The sequence below is a fragment of the Protomyctophum bolini genome (genome assembly GCF_963924005.1).
Source record: "Protomyctophum bolini genome assembly, chromosome: 1".
Lineage (NCBI taxonomy): Eukaryota > Metazoa > Chordata > Actinopteri > Myctophiformes > Myctophidae > Protomyctophum > Protomyctophum bolini.
Genome location: NC_137862.1, coordinates 21,456,021 through 21,479,642, shown reverse-complemented (window position 1 = coordinate 21,479,642; position 23,622 = coordinate 21,456,021). Strand labels below are relative to the sequence as shown.

Genomic DNA, 23,622 nt, shown 5'->3' with positions numbered 1-23,622 from the left:
GGAGTGCCTCGCCACAACGCACCACCACACCAAGAAGAAGAGCAAACAAGGGATGTTGTTTTCCGTATTTTTCAGCAGGTTGCCTGCATGCCTTGCAGATATTTGATTTGATTTTAAATCATGGAGCAGAATGTAGAGGAGGGGGTGGTGGTGGGGGGAAGACATGTACTGTACATGAGCCTCAAACCAAAGATTGCATACATCCATCCAAAGCACAGTGCACTGCACAGTGCACAAATAGCCACACATGCCAGGATTTATGACAAAAACAAACAGAAACTAATCACACCAACTTTTGTTTCAGACCTGTGATGTGACAATCAACTTGATTCTGACATTGAGTTGAACAATTTTTAACCCTGTTTTCTTCATTGACCCGCAGGGGTCTATTCTTTGTCACTCTTTTTTGTTCCCCAATTGACCCCCACCGAGTCTCTATGAATCAATATCAAGCTTAAATATAATGTCGGGAGGCGGAGAATTACACTCGTAGCGCAGTGCTGCTGTGAGCAGGGTCCGCATATCCCCGCCAGGCCAGGTTGTCTATCCAGGCCTGTGGAATTCATAGGCAGGCAAAGTAGCCAATTTTAATTAAATTCTGCCTGCCTGCTCCAGTGGTCATGTTTTGGATATAACATGCACTTTTTGAATGGAGTTCATTATAGTAGGCCAAGCTTAAAGGACCACTTCACCACTTTTCAACCTATCTTCATATAATAGGTCCTCACTAATAATCATGAAAGATTGGCACGATTTCTTTCTACTCAGTCTGTGTCTCATAGGATGGCTGTGGGCAGTTTAGAAACCGTCTTCCAGTGACATCATCATGAGGCAGATATTTTTTTAAACAAGATTTCTTTACAAAAATATTTAGATTTTCATTATCGTGAGAACGATGGCTTCCAGTTTCTATTAGCTTGTATTCCCCATCGATGATGTCACTGGAAGACTGTTTCTGAACTGCCCACAGCCCTCCTATGAGACACAGACCGAGTAGATTTTTTTTTTCATGATTATTAGTGAGGACCTATTATACGAAGATAGGTTGAAAAGTGGTGAAGTGGTCCTTTAATAGAACTGGCCAGCCTGCCCTGTAGTATATCCAATTTTGAGCTTTTCCAAACATACATCCACCGCCGTCCGAGAATAGCAGAACTACAAGTGTTGTATACGTGACACTTTGTGAGCTTGTAGTTCGGCTATGAATCCAGCTTTAGGCTCTCCTGCACTGTGAGTGACGGTGTTCAGGCCTCTCTGAAAACTATTCCTTCATATTGAAGCAATAATATGCATGGAACTTTAGGCGCAACCTGGCCAGGTGACACACCAATGCAAGAGGGAGTCCTGTCTAGATAGATACTTGTTCAAACTGCTCACTAGTCTAGTGAGCCATCATTCACTTGGGAATCTGAAGGTTCTCTCTATGTATGTATATTCAATTCCACCTCCTCCTGCGGCTTTGTGTTGAATTGTCCTTGAGCAAGACACTATAAACCCAAACTGCTCCCAATTAGCGAGTTGGCCTTGCATGGTTGCCCTCGCCATTGGTGTGTGATTGTGCATGTGAATGGGTGAATCTAATGCACGTTGTGAAGCATATATTGGATGAAGGCGCTATAGAAATGCACCGTTTATTTACCATTTTACAGTATGTAAGCATTTACAATGATGCCGTAAAAGAAAGGTTTCATCCGATTTTTCCACCTCTACTCAAACAATTACTAAATGTCCATCATGTAGTCTATTTGACACCTAACAGTCAAAAGTGAGAATAATATATATACTGTATGAGACATTTAACCCATTAAGACCTGAATCCGATTCTAAAAATATCTTCTAAATCCTAACCCTTTTCTGAAAAACTTATCCGAGTGGTGCTCAAACATTTTCCATGTCAAGGACCCCACAAACCTTTTTGTATTTAGCCATGGACCCACATCTCAAAATATTTGGCTCCAGGGACCCCCAGAAGCAAAGATTTGGGTTAAAATGTTCACTTTTATAATATTCTAAATTTGTCACAAATTTTCATGGTAAAAAAGAAGATGTTCCTGCCATTTTTGAATAGCCAACCAATGTGCTAATACAGTATAGCTAAAATCTAAAGTGACACGGATGCTATCCCCGTTTCAATGTGTGCTGTGTGGTGTGGACGCCAATTTGGCTGCAGCTGGACGGAAGGATCTGCCGTATAGCGAGAACAGTGAAAACACTTCATTAGCACATGTCGATGTCGCACAGGTGACAAGAAGGAAATACGGTATATGGCGTGGCTGTCAGGCAGAAACCTCTTATCTCCATATTTTTTTCTGTGTTTTCTTTCGTAAATTAACAGCCCTAATTGATCATACTACAGAGTCACACGAATGCGTCAAAAGTAGCAGATCTGCAAGCTCGCAGTCTCGACACTTTTTGAGCTTGTGGATTATACTTAATATGCTACTTTGGAATTTGAATCCTGAATTGTATGAATTTTGGACATATGAGGTTTCCACCCGACAGAGACAATGAACAACTTCAAGAAGGCCACACAGTAAAATGTTCAGTCTTCATTTATCCACTTCATTATCCACAAACCAAATGGAAGGGTCCATTTGGTTGCACTTGTACGTTCTCAGAGTTAAATTAACATGGGGGATTTTTACCGTGCAGCGAGCACAGCGGTCAGGTTGTGTGGGCTGAAAGACATACATTCTGTTCTTAGTTTGACTAGAAGAAAAAGAGAGCGAGATGGAGAGAAATAAAAAGGCACTGTAATGATGTACGGTAGGTGCAGCCTGCTGCCTGTCCCTTTCCCCCAACGGCTAAATATTGACTGTGCCGCATGGCAGCAGATGGCCTGAGTGGTAAATGTGGGCTGTGCTGGAGGGAGAGCGAGCGAGTGTACAGCCGGCATCTGGTACTCGCTGGGCCCACTGGGCCTGGTTGCTACATCAAGCCGCCTCATTAGAACTAGCCCGAGCATTAGGAAGCATTCTGCCTGCCTGGGCACGCCAGCACTCTCCATCAAACCTCCTCATTTTCCATGAGCCCAGGATGCAGCCAGCACAATGATGTGCATGTCTTCTTCTGCACACATTCCCCTCCTTGAGCTTTCCTTGTGCGGGTCATGCACCAAGCGTCGTGCATTTGGTTTTGCCAGGACAGGATGATGAGGTGTAAAATGTCTGCAAATGAAAAGCCTGCATGCATGCAACAGGCTTTCAATAAACGTTCCTAGCAACGGGATGATGACATGGCCCCAGTTTGAAACATTTTATAACGATTTTAATCGTTATGCCAATTGATTCCTCGATCCCCACACACATTATGTGTCGCTCGACAAAGCCGGATGCACGGAGGTGGATTCAAACCCACAGCCTACGTGGTGGTGGGCAAGAACTTTACCGCTGACATCTTTTCCATGCTACCTTAAGGCTCAAATGTTATTCATCGAGTGATGAACTATAAATTGTTGTCTATACTATAACCTTCCTACTGTCGTAAAGGGCTGATTTACTGCTCTTAAATAAAGCATGTTTTTTTTCCCACACAAGGGCCACTTTGGGCTAAGGCTCCCGACAATGCGCATTAATGCTGAATCACTGTGATTATGGATGGCTCTAATGTGCGTTCCACCCCGAGGTCATAGCGGAGAAGAAGCATTTGTTTTTCTGATGGTTGTTGAAGAGTGGCGCTCAGCCCGGCGTGGGCTGCCAGGGCTGTGACACCTTCCCTTGGCTGACGATGAAGGAGCCGGCTTGGCTTCGGTTCAACACCTCAAACTCCCCCTCTCCTTGGGGCTGCAATCATCCGCCGCACTGTCTACTTATCACCGAGGGCTGTTTGGATTACCACACCAGGGCTAATGGCATAGCGCCATGTGATGAATATCATAATCCACAATGGCAAGTGACAACCCACACAGATGCAGCCCCCTTCACAACGCCTCGCCTTTCTGTCCCTCCCTCTAGCATGCCCTCCCTCCTCCATCTCAGCAGGACAAAGATACCAACCCTCCCGCAGAAGGAAATGGGTCATTGTGCTGTATAGAGATTCTCCTCGTTACATATTGAGGGGAGGTCTGTCTGCGTTCTGCTGTAGAGAATATGGTTGAATTGCCATTGTGATGCCGTGAGTCAGACTTGCTTGTCGTCAATGCTAATTAATCAGCCACCATGGAGGCTGAATTAATCAATAACAATCGCAGAGGGTTTGTTTTTTATTTAGGCCTATCTGAGCAATAAATAACACATTTACCATGTTGTCACTGGGAGGGTAAAAAAGGATGCGTATTCCATGATTCAAAACATGTAGTATGTCGTACCGAACTACCCTTGCATGCTTGTTTTCCCAAGCTGTTGACCTTTAAACCCAGAAGCGGCTGCTTTGTTAGTCTGCAGGACATGGCCGTTTTGTATAATGAGCCTCTGTGTCTTCTGAAATCAATTTCCTCTGTGCATTAAGTGGGACATCCCCCTCCACACTGTCATGGAGAATAAACAGCTCCTGCGTGCCGAGTGAAATGTTAATGTCGACTACTAAGTCTCCACATGATTCCTGCCCTGGTCAGGAGAGCACAGTCACTCCCCCCCCCACACACACACGCACTTCCCCACCAAACCAACCTCTCTCTCCTCCTCAAATTACACCTCCTATGCCATTTGTCTCCTACTACTGTATGCATGCACTTCATCACACTCCTGTCTAGGTGTACGGCTGTACGCCTCTAGTTTATGTTTTTTCTTTCATTAACATCTATCTCCCAAACATCACTCAAGATATAAATAGCGCTCTCTTCATAGTCCTGGCATTGTGGATATATAGGCCTAAAGTGGTTTCGTTATAACCCTGCACTGGCAATCTACTTTTAATGTATCAGTTTACTCTTCAAGATTGTCACAGAGGTCCCTCATGGGGGTACAGTATGAGTAATATAACATAAGATATATATCAGACGAACACTCTGTCTAGTGCAATGTTCCCACCCGCATACTGATTTGCTCAGACACATTCTCCATTCACCATTCATTATTAGTAATGTTTGTGTTCAGACAGAATCTACATTTTAGCTGTTTATAGGAGGGGCTAGCGCCACTCAAAAATGCATCTGCAGAGCCTCAGTTTTCCTTTCAGTGTACGAGCCCAGTTTTTGTTGATCATGGCCCGTGGCCTATACATAATTATCAATTTGGGGGTCCTTGGTACGAAAACATTTGAGAACTACTGGTTTTGAAGGCATTTGTAGAGTCTGCCTCAGGTTTAATGGGCTATGCAGCAATGTGTTAGCTACTATAGGAATGTCTGACAGTCCAATGTAGAAATTATATTAGGGAGAACTTATATTGTAACTTTCTTGCCACAACAATCTTTTCCTTCCTTTCTGATCTATGTGGCTCGGGAGTTCTAGCTTGTACACACTGACACTCCCAAGTCCCAAGTGAGAGTGACAGAACGAATCCTTTCTTTTTTAACTGGCTTGAATGGAGAGACGAAAAACACAAAAAAAAAATCACAGTCAATACATTTGACAACAAAACGCATGCCTGTCAACAGAGAGACATGACCAGTGGCGGTCCATTTAATTCAACATGGTCCCATGAGCCAGGCAGCTGCCTCAGTGCTGAGTGCAGACCGAGTGCAGAGTGTCTCAATTGTGAGGTCTTCTGGGTCGATGCTGTGCCACTATAGTGTGGCCACTATATTAACTTGGGCCGAGACCCCTCTCTGATGGAATATTGATAAAATGCATTTTCTCTTTTGTTTGTTGTACTTTGCCTCTGAGAGTTCAAGGCTCACTGCACAAATTCATAAAACCCATTAAGGCCCCAATCAGACGGGATGTGTTTTTCAGGCTGCAAAACACACGGCAGTGCCACACTTTTTTTCATGCAGTCTACAAAGCAGAGTAGCTCACAGCGCCTTTTTCACTTTACTGCTTTGAGTGCAATTCTTTTCAACTTGGGGGCACCCCCAGGGCACCCTTCCAAAAACTCAAGGCCCAATAGAGCAGTTAAGTGGTTCCCAAACTTTAGCTCAAGACCCAAATGAGTGAAAATGCCACACAACGAGCTATGAGCTTGTAGATCGGCTATTTTCAATTCTACTTACCGGTATACATTTGTTTTCTAATTTATGAAATTTGTTTCATTTCTTCATGAAAGATTTAGCTTTTTTGGGAATGCTTTTTGAAAATGTTTTGAAATAATAGTCAAAACAAACATTTGGACCCACATATGGGTCCCAACCCACTGTTTGGGAAACCTCAAAAACACAAGGTGATCTGCAAAAAACCCAGCAAGCCATAGAATACAGTCACATTGATAACGATTTAAAAACCAAGCACTTAATTGCGCTTATACTCTGCCTGTCACATTGTGTCACAATCTCATAACTGCAAAACCCTCAAACATCTCTACTATATCACACTGTACTGTACAGTATGCGAGGCCTTCAACACCTGTGTCAGTCAGTGCACAGTGCTATTGCATTTGCCATTGCATAATGTCGTTGCACAAATGCCACCCAGACAAACTCTTTGGTTGCTACACACGTAGGTTTGCTCTGCGACTAAATTGACTCTCGTTCAAGATACTGACGTTATATCTCTGTGCAAGTTCATGCCTTCAGTGGACAGATAGACATACTGTACAATAGCAGAAATATTTGTAGATATGTTTCTTGACGCTCATGGCTTGGCCGTCTTGACAGTTTATTTTAAAATGCTCGTGTTTGTCTTGGAGGAGCTATTGACATGAGCCTTCAGTCAGTGTGAGTGAAATATTTTTCTCTGTGCGGTGACAGGAGGTTGGACGATCTTGAATCTTTGACAGGCTGAGCAGCAATACAGTATATACAGCAGCTCCAACCAGGAGCCTGAGAGAATGCAGGTAGACAATAGACATCCAGGAGAGGAGATGGTGCCAATTAAGTGCCTCCTCTCTGCCTTCGCTATATGAATTATAAAACAGGCTCTTGAAACGTTGACTCTGGCATTCCCAATTTCCCCCCAACTTTTTAAACGTTATGATTTAGACCTGAGTAACTAACCCACGCTCATTTTAGGCGGACACCATTCTTTTTTTTGTTTTAATATCTTCCTCTCTTGGGGTTGTATTCATTTGTTAATATGAAGTGATAATGAAACTTTGGGAAAGAAGCCATGAAACATTAATGATTGGAGGCGTACTGTACACTGTTTTCTTCTGTATAGACGGCTATTAGATATTCATTTCACTCAGATTATGCAAATGCCTAATAAGTATCCAAGTGTCACAAGGGGCTAGGTTTGATCTTTATCGCGATATTTTTTGTATGGACAGTTTTCGTCCCTTTATAATATTTTGATGAATTCACATTCACAATTCAAACAATTTGAAAGCGCTAGCAATTGAACTGCTTCATTTAAAGTGTATGAAGATGAATTGATAGGATGGTGAGTGAACCTTATAACATGACGTACAATAGCACTATAATAAGACCCTGTATTACAACTACAGAAAATGAATTGTTAATATTTGTGTGCCAACTACGAGATTTCTTGTAGTTTACCGCTACTCCAGTTGTATGCCAACTACGAGATATCTCATAGATAAAGCTTTATATCAAATATGAAACAGTTTAGCTGAAAATCAAATTTTAAGGCAACGCTTTGCATACCCCCAGTCCCAGGATGCTTGCGTGCGCACCCCATGGGGTTCCATTAAAAGCATAGGCTCTTCTCTAAAAAAAAAAAATCCGAGGTTCGGATGTGATTTGTGATTTTTCATCGCATCGCACCTGACATGTTAACGTTTCTGATTAAAGATAAACATTGTGAGCTAATGCTAACATTAGCCGTTCCTTACAATGGCAGTCTCCAGGAATGAAAGTACCCCTACAGTATATAGCGAAAATGCCTTGGCATGGCTTACCTACCCTTTGCTGCCACCGTGTGGCAAACAAAGGTAGTTTCTTGGATAGACAAGCAGATTAGTATTGTCGGGCAGAAACCTCGATAATACAGGTTTTGAGGCATAACGTGTTGTGGCTTATTGTACAGTATGACAAAGGTATCGAAAATAGCTGATTTAGAAGTTCACAAAGTGGCAACTATGTTTGAAAAATCTCACATTAAGGGCGTGTTCTCTCCTCCGCGTCATTATGCCCATACCCGAGGCGGGGTTGGCTAAAGGGCCTTTCTGTGTGGAGTTTGCATGTTCTCCCTGTGTCCCCTAGGGTAGGTACCCTCACAAAAAAATGCAGTAATCCTGGTCTCTAAACTACCTCCCCCTGGCCAACCGGGGCCCCATGATGGAGGGGAAATGAACTGCATGGTCGGAATAATGTGTTCCTTCCACATGCTGCGTCCACCCAGGGAAACTCTCCCCTGTTAGGTGAAAAGAAGCAGCTTGGACACCTCATGCATATAAGGAAGCATGAAGTCAGTCCGCCGCCCCCCTAGTTTGGCAGAGGAAGTGTAGCGCCCAGGATTACATTAGATGATTGACACTTGGGTGAAAAAATGGGTTGCAAAATCCAAGTTCCTGTTTCTACAAAAAAAGGAGTTGGTGCCTGCAGAGGCCAAAATAAAGGGGGAAAAAATACTTTTTTCCTTCTTTTTTTTTTTTACCAAATGGGTTCCCAGACTGCAAAGTTCCAGTCCAGTGGGTACAGAAAAGCAACGTGTCACTGTCTTCCTTCAACATCATGACAAGCAGACAGAGGGGCCGTAACCTTTCTCTGTCTAATTGCTGATATTTGAGATAAGCTCTCGTGGAGGTGCTTGGGTAGTGAGATTGAGAGAGACAGAGGATTTCGCTCCCTGGGACCGTATGCATTGGCTCTCCTTTCTGCCTGGCTGTCATCCATGCTATTTAAAGACATCCCTCACCGCGGAGGCCAGACAGACGACACCAAACTCGATAGTGAATCAATCATCAGACCAATTTACCAATTAGGCTCATTATTCTCTATAAATAAACACATCAGCAGCAGCCGTCCTGCTCTGCTCTCCTCCCCCGCGAGACGCGGTCTCAACCTCCCAGTCAAACAATCAGGGTAGACAAGCAAACACTTTCAATTGATCAGGGGGGGTTTCTGCTGGTGTATAAGATGTACTGTAGCCATTGGAGCAGTATCATGTTTTTTACTCAACACTTGTTGAACTGCTAATGCACCTTATGCCTTTTTGGCGCCAATGACTGTTGATGAATTGAATGGGAAACCTTTTTAGGTAATTAATCTAAAAATGGTACTCTTAAGAAAATGGAGAAGATTCCAATGGATCCAGTGTAGTCATTATTGATATATTGCTGATATGATATCATATAGTACTTTATTGTCGGTTTGCACTGCAACACATATACTCACATTTGACATACGTAACACAAAAACGGAAATAAAAATACCCCCAAATTGTATGTATTTGTATTTGGCCATGGACCCCCATCTAAAAATATTGTGATATTTGTCAAATATTTATAAACATGGCAGATGTACAAGCTCGCAGGGAGCTTGTACTGGCAGACAACCCCGCCTGGCAGAGACCATGCGCAACAGTTTTATTGTTATTATTTAATGATTTAACATTCAAGATTTTTATCCTTTTTTTTGGAAGACTTTCACTTATTGGAGAATTTGCCCTAAGGGACAACAAAGGCACAGTCCTTACCGTAACAATGTGGTTTCAAATAATATTATAAATATGTATGTCGTCTCTTTTCTCTGTTTGTCTGCCCTGTCTCCGCTGTATCGGTTAAAGCAGGATTACCTTAAAAAACATGAAAGCCAATCTTGCTTTGGAATCGATTTACCAGCAGTGAGAAGGACTCCCGTTTGACTGTTTTGATGAGAACCGACAATAAGATATAGCATTAAATATTAATCTGTGCTATTTTTATTGCGATTAGGAGAAATGCATTTGCACATAATGCATCACATTTATAGCCTTGTTTTGTTGTTTGTTCGCCTATTTCTCCTCTCCATTGAAATATTTGTTGTTTCAGATGTTTTTCCACTTGAAATCGTAGACGATCCCACATTTTGATTGCATTATATGGGGAAACAAAGAATGAGAACCGTCCTCTATATACACATGTCAATTCTCAGCGCTTAATCTTATTCATTTGTAACTCTCAGTTAAATTAACAGATTTTTATATTATTTTTGAAATCTCTCTTTTGATGGATTTAAATGAATAATGTTATGTTGACTTGGCTGTCTGATGTGTTTGTCTGACAGCTATAGCTTTACTGAAAATCCAAGGTCTACCAGTGACCTCATAAGCAGGTATACGTACAGGTCTGGGGAAAAAAATGCTTCACCTTACCTGGATCCCCAATTAAAGGTGTGAAGAACTCAGGCCTATACACGACATTCTTCAGAGGGGAGAGATGGCATTTAGCTCAGGCCAAGGCTGTGTTCCACTGGCAGCACAATGGATTAGAAGCTACCATCTACCCATGTGTCACTCAGGGGCTTGGCCTCGGATCTTTTCATCATTTTGTCAATTACAAAAGTGATGTCGGCCTCCGTCTCTCTCTCTCTCTCTCTCTCTCTCTCTCTCTCTCTCTCTCTCTCTGTCCTTCTCTGAGCTGTCAGATACATCAAGACAGTCGGACAGTCATTGATCGACAATGGGACAGCTACCAGTGCTCACACACGGAAGCATGCAATCACAATGGTTTGGCTAACTATCATTGAGCTCCACTCCAGTCTTTATTTCCCTAAAGCATCTCTGAGTTGAGGCATTCATTTTTGGTTTGAATTAAATGCCTCAACTCCATTCCAAGTGCTTGTCAGGGTGGCCGTCCCCCGCTAAAATACGATTATTTTGGCTGGTCACGGCCTACTGTACCTTTTATTTACCTGAGTGGGAAAGATGCATCCTGCCATTGAGTTCAGAAAAAGTTTCTCCATCCTTGTAATTATTTGTTTTGTAGGTTCACACCCACATCATTGATTATTCCCCCTTCCTCTGCCTCAGTGCCATCCTCATGCAGCTGGCAAATTACTGGAGGATGGAGAATCACACCAGCCCCAACGGGCCCCGTAATGATAACTCAGAGCCTGGGCTTCAACCACAGTCTTACCTTACCTGACCAACGGCTGCAACTGTGTGCACAGCGGAGAGCCCTTTACAACAGGACCACTGGCATTTACGTAAGTCTTCCTCACTGAAGTAGTGAAGTTTAACATGGGGCATTTATTATTGTGTGTGTGTGTGTGTGTGTGTGTGTGTGTGTGTGTGTGTGTGTGTGTGTGTGTGTGTGTGTGTGTGTGTGTGTGTGTGTGTGTGTGTGTGTGTGTGTGTGTGTGTGTGTGTGTGTGTGTGTGTGTGTGTGTGTGTGTGTGTGTGTGTGTGTGTGTGTGGCAGCAACCGCTTATCTCCATTTTTGTGTTTTTTTTCTGTGAAATGGTACCCTACTTAATCCTCCACAGCATCACAGAAAAGCAAAAAAAGTAGCAACATGTTTTGAGCTTGTAGATCTGATACTTTTCCTCCTTTTGAATACTGAAAAGTAATAGTTTTGGACATGAGGTTTCCACCCGACAGATATGATATATAATTGTATTTATTTATCTTCTTTCCTCCCTCTGTCGTGTGTTTGTGGTCTTGGACATAAGCTCATTAAATGAGTTCTGCAGACCTTTAGTCTCATTAAAGAGGGGTGTCAAGCCCACTTTCCATTATGAACCCGTTATCTTGTTTCAGCCAGATGCTCAAAGTGAGTTTAATGTGCGAGTTCATTATAAAAAAGAAAATTAAATGAATTAGTTGCTTCCTCCCTCCTTGGCCCCAGGAATGCTGATAATGGTATTAGTTTGGTGCAAGCGATGGCTGCTGGGCCTTTGATTTATGCCTTGAGCACACTGGGCCATGTTTAGAAACATTAAAATGAGGGCAGCTGAGGCAGAGGTGGAGACATTTTTAGAGTCTTTGCCGTCAGTTTCTGTCTATAGTGAATTCCTGAACCTGATGACTGGCTCTTACTGGCACATTGTGGCACATCAAAGACCGGCGACATGCCGTGACAAATCTAATTCTTTCAGGGCTTTCTGTACTCAAAGAGCAAGCCTGAGACAGGCATGTTGGTTTTATTTTTTAATGCTCACCCAAATCAACACAAAGTTTGTCAGTTACAATGACAAAACGGTGACATTCTATCTCCGTTATCTTTTAAGAGCGCTCCAAGCCTCTTAAAGGTTTATGTTCAGCAAAATATGGTGCATAATCATACTAGACAGCCATCTTCTCCTCCCTCTCTCTCGTTCTGTCTCTCTTGTGTCCTTTGTAAGTCTATCTATATAACATCCACAGCAATGGACACTGAATGACAATCGGGCGCCTGTGAAATTTGTCTGAAATGCAATCTATCGGCTGGTATTACTTTATCAGAGCCTGTTTGTCTGGGAGAAGGAAGGGGAGCGTATTAGGAAGCTGTCAGATGAAAGGGAATAGAATAGGACCTTTGGGAATGACAGTTTTGATGTTGAGATGGCAAGATCTGTGTTGGCTTCCAAACGCTGCTGTCCTGCTTCTCATCCGCTTAAATGTCCACTGTCTTATTTATGATTACACGTTGGTGACGCGTTTCCATCCACTTGTAAACAGGGCACATGGCAATCATCTAAAAGATGAAAGCTGTGCGCCGTGAATGTTCAAACTCTTGCAATTTGTATGTGCTATTTGGACAACTTCAAGCCCCTGGGCAGCTGTTCTTGGGATGAGCTTCTGTGGTGCTTCTATATGGCGAGCCAGCAAAAGTGATCAAACAGAATTCAGTGCCATCAATGACAGCAGTGGGTTTCTCTGTAACAGCTGCTGTGAGCTCGAGAAGGCATACCTCAAAACCACAATGACTCTGATTGCTGAGCACAAACCAACAACAAAGAATCTTCAGAATTGGTGAAATCTGTTGATATTACTAACTGCGTTATTACAGTTTTACTGTTCTGACAGTATGTACAATAGTATAGTGAAAAAAACTACAACAATATATACAGTACATCATTAACAAGGATGTCTGTTTTTATAGTTGCCGTTTCATAGAATAGAATACTTTATTATCTTAAAGTTTAGTATCACCATAAATAACAAAAAGGCCAAAGCTTGTTTCCATCGTGGTCTATTTTAAAACAATCAACATCCAACAGACTATACAAACGCCTGTGCAAAAACACAATAATACATTCTAGAATGAACGGTTAAAAACCGTAGGCTACGCATAGTGTAAGACAATCATCATTAAATCAATCAATCATTCATTGTTGGGGGGGGGGGGGGTTGTGTAAAGCTTTAAATGTTGCGTTCCCATCTGTATATTAAATTAATATAACTGTGCATTCCATCTGTGTAGTGGAGTATGGTCAAATAATATACTGCATTCCATTCTCTGCTATTGACAAATCTTTCAGTCAGGTTTCACTTATGGCTGCGTACACGACAGTTATAATGAGAGCCTACTATCATATTGCAATATTTACATCATCATATGCTATTTCACCGTCTGATGTCATAACTCCAGTAACTAATACATTATCGTGTTTATGTTACCTGGCCCTTCACTGATGGGACTGCAGCTGCAAATAGTTCATAATATAATTCAATATCAAAGCTAAATTGATATACAATAGTATTAGGTATTATTTAAAATGACGTTTCGGTGGCTTCGCGTACATGTGCGATGATGTAATATTTAGCAAACACTTTTGCACGCTAGAGAAACCTCTATGCATTTATATCAAATTGTTTCACTTTCCCCCAACTTGTGGCAAAGCCTGGGAACATTGCAGTTAATTTTCTGCATATTTTGTTTTGCATAAAACTTGATAAGCAATGTTGTTACTGATTAATGCAATAAAAATGCTCTGATGCATGACAATTTGAATGCCTTCTGAAAAACTCAGCACATTGCGACGTGATAGCTATTTCGTTTTAAATGTAGCGCCCCACTGCAGCATACAGCATATTCAATCATTCAAACAGTCCACTTCTCGCTGCAGGGGAGCAATACAAATCCCAGCTAGTGTTTACATTCAGCTGTTTGCATACAGTGGTTATAAACTTGAAAACAGCAGATTCATCAGCCATGCTCAATGCTATCGTGAATATTCGTAATCGTAATGTAACTATCTGGTCAGAATCAAAGTGAAGTACTTTGCCTGATATAAATGCACGTAACTCATTAAAACTTGGAATAGAAAGCATCTGTGTCATTTGACATTTCAGCCATATTTTATGCTTTGGCAATTCAAAGATAATTGTCACGAAAATGTGTGCAACTCTTATACATTTTAAAGCAAACCTTTTTTTACTGGGGCAACAAACGGGAGAGTATGGAGAGTGCGTTTGTTCTCTGTTGTTTAATTCTTGCAATAGCCTGCACTATTTGACTTTAACCAGAACGCAAGGCAAGCATTGAAACTATCTAGAAAACGAATACAGTATAGCGCTAGGAAGCAGTAGACTTTTCACAACATGAACTATTTATTGGCATTCCGGGCCACGCCTCCAACACTGTCCCTGCTGCACACCATCCATTATTCTGGAAGAAGAATGCCTGGTTATGGAACAGAAATTCCAAGAGTGGATGAATTTGTTTCCATTTTTCTAAACCGCCAATTCATTTGTCATCCGAGGAGTCTGAGGAGTGCCTGCTATAGTGCTATACTCCCAGGTCTCTGATTAAACAGGATAATTAATAATAGGTGTCTTTGGAGGGGAGGGGGAGGGGAACTATGCCTGTTAGAGAGAGAGAGAGAGAGAGAGAGAGAGAGAGAAACCACCCTAGGATGTGTAACACTGGTTCCTTTAAAAATTGGCCTTAATCTATCACGATACCACAAGGGGAGGTTAATGTAATTTCACCATCTCTTTTGTACGTAGTGTTTGATGATAAGTATTAGGACCAGAATGAAAACAAGTTCCCATGAGCTTTTTCTGTTATCCCTTTAGCTTTAATGTCTTACCACATGGTGTTTACATGTCTGACTTATAAAGAATCAATCAATCAATCAGAAAGAAAGAAAGAAAGAAAATGATCATCTTAACCAAAGCGACTTGTTCAGTTGGATGGATGAATAAAAGCCAAAACATTTCCATCAGCAGGATGATAATTAAATGTAATGGAGTAAAAGTACAATATTTGGATCTGAGATGTAGTGGAGTAGAAGCAAAAGTATTGGAAATACTCAAGTAAACTACAAATACCTCAAAATCTGTTCAGTACTTGAGTAAATGTACTTGGTTACTTTACACCCCTGTACATTTACAGTATGAAGGAAACAAACTGTACTGGTGGTTACGTGATGTTTTTCAGGATTCATCCATATTCAAAACGTGCATGATTTATGTCCATGGGGTTTCTTTTTATTCATTTTCCCCCCCTGTCCTTCAGAGAATAAAAAAAACAACAGCATGGAACACTCAAGGTGTCTTGCTTCATGTCTCGGTAACGAATTCAGGAGAATCTCTGATTACCCCTAATGTGGTTACAGGTAATGGTGACCTGTCTCTTAGGAGCCAAAGCCAGAAGCAAATTATATTTTGAATCCATTAAACGTGAGCGGAGATCCATGATTTGCTTCCAGGCGAGCAGTAACCCACGGCACTAGGTAATTGAATTTCAGACCTGCAGCCAGGAAGACCAGATAGGCCCTGGAGCTAAGTCCTCCACGCCGGGTTGGGGGATTTTGTTATGCACAAAGTCATGATTTATTTGCACCTCTCAACTTGCATAATAAGGGCTCTCTCTGCCATAGAGAGCTATAACCCTCGCCCATTTGTTGAAACCACACTGGAAATAATGTGGAGAGGTGTATGACATACAGCAATAATGGAAATAATGTGGAGAGGTGTACTGTATGACATACAGCAATAATGGTATTGTATAGAATGTAGGCCTGTGTTTGCAGTAGCTGTTCGTCAGGCCTGATAGCAAGAAGCATTAATGGGGTTCAATGGGCTGCATTTAATTATGAGGACGGCAGAGCCTGTATGCGGGAAAAGGCTTTTCTTTACTTCAGGCTTTGATAGATCTGATTCATATTCTCCTGTTTCAGAGGTGGTGGTTATCACACCCCATGGGGGATTAATTAATCAGAGACTGCAGGCTTTTTGTTTAAGTAGACCATCTAAGTTTCTTTCTTTCTTATTGACTGAATACTTTATTAGTTGAAATGTAAGCAGCACGTGGTTCAGTAAGACATTAAGGCTAAAATGATAACACAAAACAAGTTATTTTCCCATTGTGGTCTTATGTATTCAATTCATCAGTTTTGGATCCAATGTGATCCCGATTGGACAATTTTAGACTAAAAAGTCAAAAGTTGCTTAAAGTTTCTATTAGAGCATTGGTTCTCAAAGTGGGTCCTGGAGGAGTTTCCCGGGAGTCCCCCTGCAGTAGTGTTGAGCAGTAACACCTTATTTATTATACTGTAATATTAATTTACCCAGTAACAAGTATAGTGTAACTTATTAGAGCTTCCAATACTACTGTATTCATTACAATGAACGTGATTAGTTTTTGATAAAAAGCAGCCTCCCTCTATCATTGCCTCTGACCCGGCGGTGTCAGCATTCAGATCCGTGTAGCATTTCAAAGGCAGAGGAGAACAGCTGTCAAATGTGCAAAAAGAACAGCTTTACAATCAACACTGTGTGGAACAGGATGTTAGCTTGTAGATCTGTTCCTTTTTAAGCATGCACCGTCGCGCAAAGTTATGATGTACAGTAGGCTACAGTGCTTGCAGCCAGGTCTGGGGTCGCGCACAGATATCCGTGTTCCTCCGTGCGTGGCTTAAGTTTGTGAAATTGTGTCAGTCAAAGAGCCATTGTAAACTTTGTGCGGGCAGCATAGGCTACTCGCTTTATTTTACTTCAAACACCGAAAATAGCTGATCTACAGTACAAGATCACAACGCGGTGTGGACGATAGGCACGTGATGAACAAATGCCCAGGTGATTATGTACTATACAGCATGTGCACACATACAGACAGCAGGGCACACTCACGCACTGTATGTACAGTATGTATAGTATATATACAGTATATGGTATGCACACTTATGCAACTGTATACATACACGTACAGTGCGTGCATACCAGATACATGCACAGTCACAGACATGAACACACGTCACATTCACACACAAATCTATAACAAAAAGCTCATAGTGTGTTGTGCATATGCATGCATATGACACACGCACGCATATGACACACGCACGCACACACTCACGCAAGCAAGCACGCATGCACGCACACACGCACACGGTGGAGGGAAGGTGTCATGTGGCTCTGGAGCACACAGAACATGCAGAGCGCTCTGACGTGTTTTTAGCTTGCAAAAATATAATACCCCTTCACACCCTAACTGAGGTGCCTGTGCACACCCAAGGGGCCAGTGAGGCTCTCCAACGTTGAAGCACTGGGCCCTAGTGGTAAGAGGAGGGACTGCAGGCGGACCCGCCAGTTCAGTCTCTATCCGTCTTTATACTCTATACTATATTTTGTTGCATAATGCTGTATATAAAAGGGGTATGGATTAATCAAAAGCCAATGTATTATTAGACAAAACTGTTTTGCATGCTGAAAATAGACGATCTATAAGCTCACATGCATCACATCGCTCCAGCATTGGCTTGTACTGTCACGGTTGAATCCGTGAGCGGACCGACTGCACCCATGAAACGGAGGAGGATTAAGAGGCATGTCTGGCTGCTTGGCACTCCGCAGAGAGATGCTGACCCTGATAAATCTCCAGCAACTGTGAGGCCGTTTTGTAGTGGCGTGCTGATGGTATCGGGCCAAATATTATATATTATGTATGTACTTAATGTACAGTAGATTAAGTTCAATTAAGATTTGAGCTAGAACTGCACAAAGAGCTGAGCAGCAAACGGAAAACAAAGTTTCACTTTACTGACAAACGTGTCTGGTAGCTGATGGATCATGAAGCCGTCGTGTGGGGAAATAAGGAGGGATAATTAAGCTACTGTGTATACGGCTGACGACATTGTTGTGAAATGTTCTGTCAAAGGTTGGCATACAGTGTGTGTGTGTGTGTGTGTGTGTGTGCGCGTGTGCGTGCGGGCGCGTGCATGTGCGATATGTTGATGCTTCTTTATAATCCTGTTGAGATCCTGGTTCCAGATCATTCCGTGATTGTCTTCTGATAAAGAAATCACACTGTAAAAGAAACTGCTGCTCTCCTCAAGAAGAGCTGACCTCATTTGATCCCCAGCATGGTTTCATTATTCAAACTAGGCCAACAAACAGCTCATGCAGTACTGCTATGCTTCTGATTAATACAATTTGCATTGTCTTCAAAACTGTGAGGAAGTGCAGTTGTTTTTATATAACTCTGTGTATCTACTGTAGGTGGGGATTCAGTGTATCATTCACCAAAATATACAGTAGCAACGCCTGTACCCTACACGCGCACACACACACACACACACACACACACACACACACACACACACACACACACACACACACACACGCACACATGGCGCATTCATTACCTTACCTAGACAGGGACCAAGTACTGTAGCACCGCTGTGGGGGACCCTCAACAAAGTATATTGTCGCTGTCGGCAGAAACCTCCTTTCTCCATATTCCAACTTGATCATACAGCATCACACAAAAACATCACAAGCAGCTGAGCTTGCTGGTCAGCTATTTATTTTTAAATTTGAATGCTGATTCTGAAAAGTAACAGTTTTGGACATACAGTATGAGGTTTCCACCTGACAGAGTCGATACAATGTTTAAGCGGTAAGAACTAAAAGCAGCTTGTGTGTTGAAAAGCAGTGCATGCTTAATGTCAGAGTCGAGGAGAACTTCAGCATGGAGTTGAACTTGGTTCTTTCATATGGTTTTGAACCGACGAAGTCGAAGTGATTGATGTATTAAAGGGATTGTGACATTAAAAAAAAGGTTTTGGAATATTTTTTTTAGGTTTTCTAATCTCAATTGCACCCAAAAAACATGAACTTTTAACATTCAGTAGATTTCTGTGATCTGGGGTTTTCTGGCTCAAACAGGTGCTCTGATTTGCCGGCAGTTTGTGATGTAAGATCCTGCAAATCCCATATATGTCAATGGGATTTGCCAGCAGATGTCACTGTTTTCACTGTGTTGCCTGTTTTCATTGTAGCTCAAAAGGCTTCAAAACCCCAAAGAAAACTTCAGACCACAGAAAATCCACTGAATGTTCAAAGTTCAGGTTTTTTGGGTGTAATTGAGGTCATAAAACCTAAAAGGAAAAAGAAAAAGAAATGAAAATGAATGTCATAAAACCTTTAATGCAAATTGCAAAAGGCCTTCAGGCTCTAAGCAGGTTGAATTCATATCAGTTATGTTCAATTTGCTAAGGTTATTATTCTCATCTTGATGCTCATAAACTGAGACATTGTACACATCTTAAGCAGCCACCTCAAAATAGAATACAATAATAATATGAAAATAAATAAATAAATGTCCCTTCTTCAACAAACTAAATTCCTCCAAGGGGGAAAACAATAGCCTTGATGTCTTCAAACGAATGCAAGGCATGCAAGCTCTGCTGAAATGTTTTTCTGCTATGCTGCGCTGTGCATAGGGATGCACTTTGCATATCTATTATGCACTCTTCTCTGCGATTCTGCGAACAAGCAACCTTGCGCAACTCGTCTGAAATCTGCTTTATGTTCCTTTTCAGTCAGCTCGGCGTATAGTTTTTAACCCTGCCAAAGAGGAATGCCTACAGCATGTCACCTCCTCGTGTGCGTGCATGCGTGCGCGTGTGCGTGGGGGGTGGTGGCTTATTGTTATAGTTTGCTTACTGTACTGTTGGATAAGTCAATAGGCATCGTTTGGAAAAGACGATAAGCGCTCATTAAGGCTGCATTCTGTATTCCAAACTAAATTGTGAGTGGCTCACGCATATTGCTTGCATAACCATTATGCACACTCGAGAGAAGATAACGAAAAGTGTCAGTCTCAAAGTGATAATCCCGAGCTGGAAAAGTGATAAGAAATCAAATCAATAGTTGGGAAGGTCCTTTGAAAGTTCGGCGACTGTAAGCATTGTGCTTCCCCCTGCTTGGTGCAATGTAATAACATTAATAGTGAGATTTGTGCTTACCTGTTAGATGATGATGCACATGTGGACGGATGAATGGCCATACAGACAAGTCACGGTTGGAGATGAAAAGGGAGGGCAGAGAGGGAGAGAGAGAAAAAGAATGAGGCAAGTTATATCCAACATAGCGGCCTCTTTAAAAAAAACAAAAAAAACATTGGGGAGCATTAATATTCTGAGCACCTGCAAGAAGATGGTAAGACACGAACCACACATCTACTGTACAACAAAACAACATGCAGATTCAGGCTGCCATTTGTAAAGAAAAAAACTGAGTGGGGGCTTCTTAAGTATACTTTTTCTGTACAAGTACATAGGGAACATGGATTGGGCTCCCTTGTTTCCCCTCCAAATCAGGAGACCAGGGTTAACCCTTTAAAACCAGGAAATCATCGTCATTAGAGTTGGCTATTCAAAATTTGTCAATTCAATTTGGCACGGATAACTACTGCTTTAGAAGGCATTTGCAGAATCGGTCGTAATGGGTTAATATGGTTGACATGATTTTGTTTTTAAATTTAAATTGTGATTATCAAACAAACATTTCAAACATATCATACATCTACATTTCTCAAAAGGAAAATGCATGTATTTTAATTCAGTCTGCATGGCCAGAAGCAGGGGATGAAACGTAATTATCCCCACCGGACAAAAGTAGAGGCATGACATTTCACCCAATCCCCCCAGCAAATAGATGGTAGGATGCCCAATTTTACTATTTTGTTGCAAAAGTAGAAGATCTGCAAGCTCAAAACGCGTCGTGACTCGTGAAGCGCCGCATTTTGAGCTTGCCGATCTGCTACTTTTGCTATTTTTGAGTTTGAATCCTAAAAAGTAACATATTGGACATTTTTCCACCTGACAGACAGAGAGACGATTTGTGTAATGTGTTTGCATGTACAGTATGTGTAACATGTGCATATGTATGAGAGAAGACAAAAGCACTTTTCCTTGCTTTCAGAGGAACAAGAGAAGTGCATTAAAGACCATGCTGCACATACAGTACAGTACATGTCCGTAGTGGTGCGGCATATGAATAACGTGCGTTTTGATTCAGGCCGTTGGAGATCACATGAAACAAGAAGAGAGAATTCCTGAGTGCATCTAGTAGCAAAAACAATCCCCACAGACCTCCCTCTCTCTCCTGAAAGCTAATTCTCACTGACCCCAACCAACCCCCCCCCACACGCACACGCACACACACGCACACACACACACACACACACACACACACACACACACACACACACACACACACTTGCCAGCCTTTAATCTGCCCACTTCTCTGTTCTCTATGCTTGCCCACAGCCATCAGCCTACGGGCATCAGTTTTTACCCCCATTCCCACCAACAGACCTTGTTGTGGTTCTGGGCTGGCGATTAGTGCCAATTTAAAGGCTCAACAACCATTAATTTAAGATTACATACATCTTTTTAACCACTTTAACCCTCTAAGACCCGCATTCATTTCTACTCATAGATAGATTTCAACCTTACTACTACTTTGTAAAAAATGTTCAAAATTGCTTCCAGACATTTTTTATTTGTGTGAATTTCAGCCTCTGTGGGGGGTATTCATATGCAAATATCATGACCAATGGCATTGAAATGGCATTGCAATGAACGCTATACACAGTACTTGTACGTCAAATAGCGAATGTGGTGTGTTGTGACCTGTGGATTGACTGTTTTCAGTTCATGTTTGCCTATTTCCCACCAGTGTGGTGTGTTGTGACCTGTGGATTGACTGTTTTCAGTTCATGTTTGCCTATTTCCCACCAGTGTGGTGTGTTGTGACCTGTGGATTGACTGTTTTCAGTTCATGTTTGCCTATTTCCCACCAGTGTGGTGTGTTGTGACCTGTGGATTGACTGTTTTCAGTTCATGTTTGCCTATTTCCCACCAGTGTGGTGTGTTGTGACCTGTGGATTGACTGTTTTCAGTTCATGTTTGCCTATTTCCCACCAGTTCGCCAATTATGACATGCCCAGAATAGGGAGGCTCGGGTTCATGAGGTTATGTTGCTCCTTGGTTTTTGCGAGGCTATCCAAACCGTAAACACTATAGTCTGTTGTTTAGAATGATACTTTTTGGTTTGTCCGTGTTGAAACACTGTTGTTTTTGTTTTGTTTTTAATGGCCATAAAGTTTTAGTTAATCGGCCTGGGCCGGCCGAGTGGTCCAGTCACCTAGGCTGTTCTGTCGCCCTATTACTTTGAATGCTGTAATGCTGTCCTGAAGCTCGACAATCCCGCCTCAGCACTTTTTTTTTAGATTTTTGAGGCCACAGTGGAAATAAAGCCTGAGGGCTTTATTGTGTTTTTTATCCCCAGGGATATTGTGTCTGCCGTATGTGTTTTCTTTCCTATTATAACTAAATAAATGCATTTATTCATGTATGTAAGTATGATTCTAGACCAGCCAATACCTGGCCAAGAGCTGGTTCTGTTGTGGAAAAGCACAGAATTGATTGAAATTGATTGCATTTTTTATTTCACAGAACTGGAACTAGTACAAAAGTCAATACAAAAACTGCTACCTTGAGGACGAAACCATAAAAAGCATGAAAAGAAATGTTTACATCAGGGTCAATTCATCAGAACAAATATACACTTCTATGTAAACTATAAGTAAATGAGTAATATAATACTTTGCAATAATCTGCCTCATGGTGGTGCTATAATAGGCCGTTATGGAAAAATTGAGGCAGAGGTTCATTGGCATCCAAGGAGTGTGTGTGCACAGTTTGGCATCGACCGGGCCAACGCTGCCAGAGATTAGCTGTACGGAGACGGGCACCCACGCACGCACGCACGCACTCGCACGGACAGAAGGAGTGCAAAACATACTTTCCCCATGCCTTCGGCTGGTGGAGACAAAAATGATGAACAAGACGGTGGTGGGGTGGATTGTGGCCGTCCGTAGATCTGTGCTCTTTGAGAGCGGTTTTGAAGGAGTCAAGGGATTCACATTTCGTAATGGCTGTTTGTAGGGTGTTCTACATTTTAGTGGCATAGGAGCAATAGGAGCAACTGGTTGGAGATTCAGGTCAGGCTCCGAACTGAACAGCCCTCAAACGGCCTTAAGGTGAGCTGGTCCTCCGGCCACTCAGACCCCCTCTACTGGCCTCCAGCAAGGCGACACAAAGGACATCTCACTACTGAGGCCCGTGGCAACTGGAAATGCATTTCAAAATCAATACATAACAGGATCACGTCAGGACCACCGAGGGAGGGTCTGGATTATTGACAGAAATTGGGGGAGCTATAAATGCTTCGGAAGTTGAGGCCAAATCCTCCCAATCTGTTTGCCTAAAAGAAATATAGCCTATAGTGGAAACTGCACATATACAAGAAATAAACACAGGCTGGCTGGTGATGCAGTTCTCTTTATCCCCCAAAGATATTTTTTCTGGCTTTGTTTGAAAGCACAGTGGAGAAACGGAATCGGGAAGGACAGAAAATGCTTTTATGGGATAGATATGACCACTGGGATATGTGGTCAGCAAAAAAACTAAAAACTAGAATAACCC

General features: G+C 42.1%; 1 protein-coding gene and 1 long non-coding RNA gene across 2 annotated transcripts in view; one reads left to right on the top strand and one right to left on the bottom strand.

Moving 5' to 3' along the window:
- The window catches only part of LOC308333244, an 84,901-nt gene extending 73,860 nt beyond the window's left edge, over window positions 1–11,041 (top strand). Inside the window, exon 3 of the long non-coding RNA XR_013965785.1 lies at window positions 10,946–11,041. This is a non-coding gene — a long non-coding RNA (uncharacterized lncRNA). The remainder of the gene's footprint in view (window positions 1–10,945) is intronic.
- Window positions 1–23,622, bottom strand: part of chst8 (carbohydrate (N-acetylgalactosamine 4-0) sulfotransferase 8) — a gene marked incomplete at both ends in the record, with an annotated part of 190,000 nt that overhangs the window by 62,682 nt on the left and 103,696 nt on the right. The gene's annotated exons all lie outside the window — the stretch shown is intronic.